Below are 9,984 nucleotides of genomic sequence, written 5' to 3' on the forward strand. Positions count from 1 at the left end.
GGCTATAAGTCCCTATTACAGTCCATTGGTTTTCTTATATTTTGTCCTTGTGATGACAGAGGGGCATTTTCGAAACGGACATCCAAGTTTTGATGAGGACGTCCTCGCAAAATGTCCCCATCCAGTGGTGGGGAAACCCGTATTTTTGAAACAAGATGGACGTCCATCGTTAGTTTTGATAATATGATCAGGGACGCACAAATCCTGAAAGTTGGTCATCCTTAGAGATGGTCGTCCCTAGACTTGGTCGTTTCTGATTTTCAGCGATAATGGAAACCAAGGACGTCCATCTCAGAAATGACCAAATGCAAGCCATTTGGTTGTGGGAGGAGCCAGCATTTGTAGTGTACTGGTCCTCCTGACATGCCAGGACACCTACCGGGCACCCTAGGGGGCACTGCAGTGGAGTTCATAAATTGCTCCCAGGTACATAGCTACCTTTCCTTGTGTGCTGAGCCCCCCAACCCCCCGCCTAAAACCCACTACCTCCAACTGTACACCACTACCCTACCATAGCCCTTATGGGTGAAGGGGGACACCTAGATGTGGGTACAGTGGGTTTTGGAGGGCTTACTGTTTCCTCCACAAACAACTGGGGGATGGGGATGGGCCTGGGTCCACTTGCCTGAAGTGCACTGCACCCAATAAAACTGATCCAGGGACCTGCATACTGCTGTGATGGAGCAAAGTATGACATTAGTGGCTGGCAATCAATATTTTTAAAGATGTTTTTTTGAGGGTGGGAGGGGGTTAGTGACCACCGGGTGAGCAAGGGGAGGTCATCCCCGCTTCTCGCTGGTGGTCATTTCAGGCACCTTTTTGTGCCTTGGTCGTAAGAAAAACACAACCAGGTAAAGTCGTCTAAGTGTTCGTCAGGGACATCCTTGTTTATTTCGATTATGGATCGAGTACGTCCAAGTGTTAGGCACGCCCAAGTCCCGCCTCAGATATGCCCCCTTGAACTTTGGCTGTCCCTGCGACAGAAAGCAGTTGGGGATGTCCAAAATTGACTTTCGATTACACCGATTTGGACGACCCTGGGAGAAGGACATCCATCTTCCGAAAATGAGCCCAATACTGTGCCAAAATTGGAAATACAGTGAAAATAATAGACTTCAGTAACATCCCAAAGTTAACATTATAACTGTGTTTGTATTGAGAAAATGCTGTTACAAAATTATATTAGAAAGCATGACGTCAACTTGGTTAACTTCTGCTATGTATAACAACCTGGTAAACAATGTTAAGTGCATTTTTATAATATACCACTGCATTCTACAAAACAAAAGGAGCAAGTTCCCACAAACCATCTTTCTATTTTGATCTAGGCACATGAATTTAAATACATAAATAGATAGAAACTCTGAATGTTGAGCACCTGATTCTCATAACGTGATGTCTGTTTTAGTGGCCCTTTACCAAGAAAAAAAAAAAAAATCTCTGCACAAATACAATTTGTGCCAGGGTGTTCCTATAACCAGTCCCTCCAAATGACACACTGATTACAAGTTATAACAAATTACTACTCTGCCTATAAAATGTTATTCTGTTGATAGACGTCTTCTATGTACATCCATGTGCTGCACAAGCCAGCCAGCATGTTTAAAAATATAAGGGGCCCTTTTACAAAGGTGTGCTGAAAAATGGCCTGCAGCAGTGTAGACATGCACCTGTAAAAAATGCCTTTTTAAAATTTTTGACAAAAATGGGCATACAGCAAAATGAAAATTGCCATGTGTCCATTTTGGGTCTGAAACCTTACTGCCAGCCATTGACCTAGTGGTCAAGACTCACCCGGTAACCGGGCACTAATGGCCTACGTACGTCAAATGCCACTTGGCGCGTGTCCAATACACATCCAAAAATAAAACATTTTTCAGACGCACGCCAAAAATGAAATTACCACAAGAGCCACGTGGTAGCCTGGCGGAAACGCCATTTTGGCACGTGTTAGACGTGCATAGATGCTTATGCGGCTTAGTAAAGGACCCCTAAGTGAGATAAAAATAAATAAAAATGCTACCATCAATAAAGAACGACAGTATGGCTGCAGTAGCTCATAGGTTTGTTTGCTTTGTGTGTACGGGGATGATGGCTGGGAGGGGAAACAGAGACTAACCTAATTGGCTTCAGCTTTTTGAGGTCATCCCACCTGCTGTTTTTATCTATAGTCCTTGGGTAATTTGATTGGAATATCTAAATGCAGTGGGTAAAACCTGGACTGGATCAACCCTGTTGGTGACTATATGGAGCTAGTTGACAATTGGTGGGGAGAATGTGATGGGGTCCATGGCAATGTAAAACAGGATAGGGCTTAGGGATCCAGGTATGTATATGTTTGAAAGGGACTGGAAACAGGTGGATAGGGGTGTGAGCATATGAAGAGAGGATGGAGTCAGGAGAGGAAAGGACAGAAGAGGACCAGGTGGAAAAAGGAACGAGAGAGAGAGGGCGTAAAGACAGGGAGAGAATGGGAATGTGATATACAAGCCAGGGGGTAGGTACACCTCACTCTTGCCTCTTTTCTCCTCCTCCTAAGATCCAAGAACCTCTTCCCCTCCATGATCCTTTTTTTTTTTTTTGCTGTTACCTGTACATTAATACCCCATCTCAAAATAGGCCCCTTCCCCCAAATGAAATTACTCAAAACCTAAAGCAAGATTGGAAGAATATTTTATTTTGATTATGCAAAATAATTTGCATCATTTAAGATGGACAGTAATTTGAATTAATGCAAATATACTACAGAATTGCCACTACATTTCAGAAAGCTTTGAGGCAGGATTTTTTTTTTTTAACCCTCACTGCAGAATCTATCCCTGAACTGCTACAGAAAACTTGGGGTTATGGTTATACTGTTCCATAGTGAAACCAACAAAGGAACACGATTACGAGAAGCAGCTTTACTTTCTAAAGGCCCCGTTTACTAAGCAGCGTTATAGGCACATTAACATTTTTAACACGTGTTAACCATGTATGTGCCTACAATATCCCTATAGGCACCTACATGGTTAGTGCACGTGCTAAGTGTAGGCGTGCTAAAAACACGCACCTTAATAAACAGGGCCCTAAATGTATTAAGGCATTAGATATTTACAACTCATATTTGTGAGCTCTTTTATAATTAAAATATGCACTGTTTAACAGATCTAGCTATCTGAGGTTTAATCTTTTGGTTTTGTTGAATTAAAAATGGCAACCCTGATGCGAGAACTTGGAGAAAAAAATAAGACGACATGTAAAAACAATACTATCAATCTTTATTAATTGTTGTCTTTTTGTCAGATTTCTTTGTGTTTAATGCGCAGTGCAATGTTTAGCATGGTAGTCCCATGCTCTTGAACCAGTTACTGGAGTATTTGCGGATAGAACTCTCAGTTAACATTCAAGCATTTGTTGAAGGCTCATTTTTTGTGTGAGGCCTTCAACATAGATCGTTAGGATTTGGCTGGTTGGTTTTTTGTTTTCGTCTTTGTTTGGGGCAGTCAGGGAGGAGGATCTCTAAGGAAGAGGAAGCGATAGCAGCTGGCATGGATAGGCCCTATGGTCTCTATCTGCCTTCATTTTTCTGTTTCTATACATCACTATGGTCCGTACATAGTTTTGTGTGCTGTTAATGCATTGATTTGAACAAGTCAGTAATACTTCACTGACATCTAGTGGAACAAATGAACAATCATTTTTGCTTCTCTGTGATAAAAGAATGACACAGGGATGGGGACACACAGCGGATCGTGGTAAATCCATGGTAACAGTACACTTTTAAAAGAATTAATGTAGATGCAGAAGTAAAAGTATTTACTGCTCCGCACGAATGGTAACCCCCCCTTTCACACACATACACCGCTGATTTACCTTTTTGCTCTTGTTCTCTCTGGTTCTGCTGCATTCCCTGCCTACACCTCCTCCCTGATGCAGACTCCGATGATCCACCTCGTGCATGACCTGGCCTAGACCTTCCTCTTAGTCCATGGGGCAGCAATGCATTAAATGTACTGTGGTCCTCGCCCTCCAAGCATTGTGTCACCTGGAAGAGTACCATGATTGGACTCTTCTTCTTGCTACATTGCCTGCCATTGCCACCACACAGCTAAATAGTGTGCCGTAAAGGTGGCAAACCCGTTTTGTGGGTTTGAGTGTGGCAACAGTGGCAAGTAGTGTGTGGCGAGTCAGTGGTGAAGTCACAGTGATATACTACTGTTGTACTTACTTTGTGAGCAAGACAGCAAGAGCCATAGCAGACACGGATGGAACCGGGACAATGAGACCCTATAGTAAGGCTACTTATATATATTTTTTTCTCAGTTACTGGTTGCAAGGTCGGTGGGAAGCAGGATGGCTTACAGAGGATGAAAGACATAGGACCATGCATGGAAATCACTATTGCTCAACTGTAAGGGGCCAGCCAGTGAAGATTGGGGCCAGCTCAGATGCCTGACAGTCCAGGGTTAAAAATAAAAAAGCATGAAGTAATAATAATGATTTCTGGCAATCCTGAGAGTACCATTAATATACACAAGTCTCTGAGAAATAAATACCAGGCTGTATCATGACCAAAGCAGTACCTATTTAATCTGCATGCAGAATAAGTCTTTAAAACAGCCCCTGGTACACATGACTTGACTTAACAATGATGTGTGATAGTGTTCCATTTTAGCTAAAATGTTTAAGCTTATTGAAATACCAGAGCAGTGCTACTGCTATTCTTCTACTAAATGGAAAAGGAAAGCTGCTCCTGGAGCTGACAAATAAAAGTATGCTTTTGACTGAGGGTATTCAGTTATTATGTTTGGGTGCATGCTTTTTAAAAAATATATAGAGATAGGTAGATGCACCTGCGGAGAGGCCCCACCCCTGACAGAAGGCTGCCTCTGCCTGTTTCAATCATGCTGCCGCCATGAGGAACAGACTGAAGGGGACAGTTGTAGCAGCTAATGAAAACAGAATGCAAAGCTATTATAACGAGCTAATTACTATACAAATGTGCATGCAAAGCGATGCACAGCTATTTTCCAACCTGATGCATGGATGCAGCCCCTACCTACCTTCAGCACTGAAATTTTAGCAGGAGGTCTGGAGCTCTCAGTCCTGACAGTTCTTCATGTTAGAAGTACTCCACAGCCACCTTTACCACTCCTGCAAAAGAAGAAGGAACCTAGGGGAGAGAAGACGCGATGGAGCAGGGAAGGCAGTGAGGTGTGTGAGCCCGGAGGAATAAAAATGCCTGGTAGGGAGTGATTTCCTGCCTTCCTTCTGTTTACAGCACAGCATTTCTGTTTAAATCACCTGCTGCTCTGTGTCCCCCTAATGGAACAGTTCTCATGCCTTGCTGCTAGAAGCACAGCAGTTTTCAAAAAAGGTTGCATGGCTCTCATATACGCAGCTACATATCCCCCACCCCACCCCCAGAGCTCCCTGATTGAGCCAATCCAGCAGCCAATCACAGCGTGATTGGCTTCTCTGGTGTCCACTAAATGTGCTGTGATTGGCTGACAGGCAGGCACTTTGGATAGCAACTGGAGCCTGTATTCAGAGGAGGAGGATTAGAGTGATTTCCTTTGCAGCACAATAGTTCTCATGCTTCAGTGCTGTACGCTGCTTCGTCTCAGCAGTGTTCAAAGAAAAAAAAGGCTTTACGTGGCTTTCATAGACGGAATTTCTTTACGTGCATGAAAGCTGCTCTGAGCATGCAGAGCAGCCACGCTTAGCGACTGGCTTCCTCCCCAATGAAGGAAATCGCATGCGAGCAGCTCATTTGCATGCAATTTCCTTTGTGCATGCCTGGCTTTCTCCAAATCGGTTTGCAGAAACGGGGATCGCTAAGGTAAGGGCTTTTTGCAGGGGGGTTTAGTGCATCTGGGCCAACCTGCGGAACCCCCTAGATCTGATAGATCAGATTCCTGTCACAAGTTTTTTGTTGCCTATTCTGTCTCAATCTTTATAATACAGAATTTGCACTATTGTGCATCAGGGAAAAACTGTGGAATAAAGTCAAACTTACTACGTGACTTACCACTGGTGGCTCCGGCAATTAACCCCTAATTACCATCACTCTACCACAAGTCCCACAACATATCCCATTATGGCCAATATTAGATCACGGTTTTTCTGATTTGATAGCACTGCAATTAGCCACCGCTGTTACACAACTTCAGGAAGTCTCTGATATAGTAGGTTTTATTCTGAGCCTAACAGACTCCCATTCTTGGTTGTCCTGTCTAAGTGTCTCAGGGCTCTTATGAAGACACTAGTAAAAAAGGCCCGTTTCTGTTTTAAAGGAAACGGGCGCTAGCAAGGTTTTCCTCGGAGTGTGTATGTTTGAGAGAGCGTGTGTGAGAGTGACTGTGAGAGAGAGTGAATGTGCGAGTGTGTGTGACAGAGAGAGAGTGAGAGTGGGTGCAAGTGTGTATGTGAGAATGAGAGTATGTGCCAGGGTCCCCCCTCCCTGTATCCACCCCAGCGATGCTGTTCTCTCCCCTGCCCCCCTACCGCCACCCAGCGAGTCTCCTCTGTCCCCTGCTCCCCTTCCAGCCACCCAGGGAATCGCTTGGTGCCTGGAGGGGGGTGGGGGGGGGGGCGGGGAGAGAGGGGAACCTCTCTCCCCGGCACCCCCTCCAGGCACCGAGTGATTCCCCTCTCTCTACCCCCCTTTTTTTTGGTTCTATCTACTTAAAAGAGCTTTTGCAGCAGCTCCTATGTTTGCTTGCTCATACGTTGATTTGGTTTGTGGGATCAAATTACCTAAGTACATAAGTACATAAGTAGTGCCATACTGGGAAAGACCAAAGGTCCATCTAGCCCAGCATCCTGTCACCGACAGTGGCCAATCCAGGTCAAGGGCACCTGGCACGCTCCCCAAACGTAAAAACATTCCAGACAAGTTATACCTAAAAATGCGGAATTTTTCCAAGTCCATTTAATAGCGGTCTATGGACTTGTCCTTTAGGAATCTATCTAACCCCTTTTTAAACTCCGTCAAGCTAACCGCCCGTACCACGTTCTCCGGCAACGAATTCCAGAGTCTAATTACACGTTGGGTGAAGAAAAATTTTCTCCGATTCGTTTTAAATTTACCACACTGTAGCTTCAACTCATGCCCTCTAGTCCTAGTATTTTTGGATAGCGTGAACAGTCGCTTCACATCCACCCGATCCATTCCACTCATTATTTTATACACTTCTATCATATCTCCCCTCAGCCGTCTCTTCTCCAAGCTGAAAAGCCCTAGCCTTCTCAGCCTCTCTTCGTAGGAAAGTCGTCCCATCCCCACTACCTGCTTTTCAAATGTAAGTTTTCTGCTACCCCGATAAACCACAGTTTTAATCCTTTGATCAGAGTAATTAGCGAATTCTGTATGAAATGTCATCACTTATACATTCGATCTGTGGATGACGGCAGAACAAACAGAGAGGTCTCGCTATTTAAGGTCGTGCGGTTTGGATCCTCGGGGTCAGAGTTTTATCTGAAACCAAACCCCACACCCTTTCGAATCCGAGTTTTCGTCTTAATTAGCGGCGGGATATTGTTGCTTCCAGGCGGTTTCAGTTCCACCAATCGAGAGGCCGACTCCAAGCATCACCACGTCCTTAAGGTTGCCTTAAAGGTAAGGTAAGCGTAATCGCGAGAGACGTGAGCGCTTTCTTCCGTAGAAGTGCTAGGGATTTGCAGTTGGCTCCTTTAATGCGTTCAGTAATTTATGCAGAAGTTGAATTGTGGGTAACACACATAGAACAATTGGGAAGCTAAAGGTTGTAAGGAAGGAGATCAGATTAATGAATTCGAGCATGTGCAGCGAGCTTTAAAAAGAAAGTAGTAAAAAAAAGGCCCGTTTCTGGCACAAATGAAACGGGCACTAGTAAGGTTTTCTGGAAGTGAGAATGTGCTCCGCCCTCAACGTCATAACGTTTGATGCGAGGGCGGGGCCCAGAGACTGTGATTTTCTGTGGCTTCAGAGCTTCGAACTTACGAACCTGGCTTCAGTGACGTCAGTGAAAATAGAACGTTGAGGGTGAGTTTTATATATATAGATCTGGATTTTCATGTCTGAATAGGGCATTCTTTGGCACCAGGTCAGTCAATAGCCATTTTATTTAGTCCCCATTGGTCTCCCTTCTTTACTCTCAGTGAAGGGTGATTCTTCAATTTGCTTCTGAATTTTCTTGGTTGTCACAGATGTAGACAGGGAAGCACAGTTGTTTTTCAGCTCCTGACAGTTTTGTTCTTCTATTCCCTTCTTTTGGATATTCAACTCCTCCAGTACTTCTATTGTAGTTAGGATATTCCTTTCATACATGTGTTTAGGCTGCTGTCTTGCATTCAAAGACCCATTAAAGAAAAAAATCACCAGTTGGGTCTATTTATTGCTTTACACATCTCTTCCATGGTCTATCAATGCTATTTTCTATTATTCCTACTTATGAGACTTACTTCCTTTCTCTTCTTCCATACCCTTTGTCTTTCCAGAGTCCTTCTGATTGGTGTTAGTTCTACTGGGTTCTACTGGAAAGGAACTCTAAGGCTATTCCAATTTATCTCTCAGTTATCTTGTTTCTCTCTTTTTTTTTTAAACTGGGGAGATTAATGATGTATTTGAAAAATCTTTTGTGTGTGTGTTTCTTTTAATCCTGTCCTATGTTGGAGTCGCTGTTTTGCTGCATCCCATTTGTCTGGACTGGTATTTCTTTCCTTTAGTCCTATCAGACCAGTCCAGGATCCCTCTCTGGTTGGTTAATTTTATTTTGGTCTCAAGCTATATTTTACAGATATCAATGATTCTACTTTTAAGTTTTCCTCACCTATTGTATGTTGTATGTCTCCTGACTTGGTGAAATATCTGCATTGGCTTGCAGGGTTATGACCTGATTGAGACATTTGGTCTCAAAGTTTCAATACTGGCAATCAGGCGGGTTTGGCTATTCAAAATACTGAATATTCTATGCTGCACGATACTCTTCAGGGATGAATCACTTGGGAACTATTTTCATTCTCTGTCTCCTACCACAGGTAGATGAACACAATCCATTTGTCTGGATTTCCTTTGGGTTTTGTGGCTGTGCTGGGAAGGGCTATAAGAGCTTAGGCCTTTTTGGCACCTTTCCAAGTGAGGCAGAGAGTATAGGGGAGGAGATGTTTGTGAAGAGGAAGGGGAGACAGGGGGGTTGATCTTTTATTTTTGTTTTCTATTTGCTGGTAGTGTAATTTTGTACTTAACTAGGTTTGTGATTTACATGCAACAGTAGTACAGAATACAGTTCCTTTTTATACTTTAATATAAAGATTTAAATATAAAATCATAAGTTTGAAGTCATGTGACACCATGTCCAGGAGCGGGTACTGAAAAATCCCGCTCCTGCCATCCCACCGCTAAACCCTCCGTTATCATCGTTATCGACTGACCAGACCCGTGAACGCAAACCAGATCCTTGCTTACTGTGTCCGGCGCCGTTTGGAAAGATCTGTACATGCCATGGCTGCGAAGGGACTGCGCAAGGAGAAAGTCAGAGCGCACGAGGACAAAATGGCGGCCCCAGCTACATCAAGAATCGGATCGGCATGGGTAGCGGAGGTGGCGGCCGAGGTAACAGGGGCCATGGAAGTAATATTTGATAAGCAACTGAGTCCAATTGAATTTAAGTTAGAACTACAAGATTATATGGGGAAGCTTAGCAAGGATTTTGCAGCGTACCAGCAGCGACATGGGATCTTAAGAGGATCGTGTAACTAAAATGGAGGATTATACCCGCCTGGAAAATATTGTGAAAACATACGAAGAGAAACTAGAGGACCTAGAGAATAGGTCCCAAAGAAATAACTTTCGGTACGTGGGCTAACCAGAGGCGCTGGGTGATGGGGACCTGCAGGCATTCCTGGAAACACGGCTGCTGTGGCAGTTAAAGCTGTTGCCCTCACTTGGGGTTCTCTGCGTAGAACGAGCTCACCGAATGGGTCCCCGCCAGCCACCCCATTCAAGACCGAGAGTGGTGA

This window comes from Microcaecilia unicolor, chromosome 2 (assembly GCF_901765095.1).
Source record: "Microcaecilia unicolor chromosome 2, aMicUni1.1, whole genome shotgun sequence".
NCBI classification, from domain to species: Eukaryota; Metazoa; Chordata; class Amphibia; order Gymnophiona; family Siphonopidae; genus Microcaecilia; species Microcaecilia unicolor.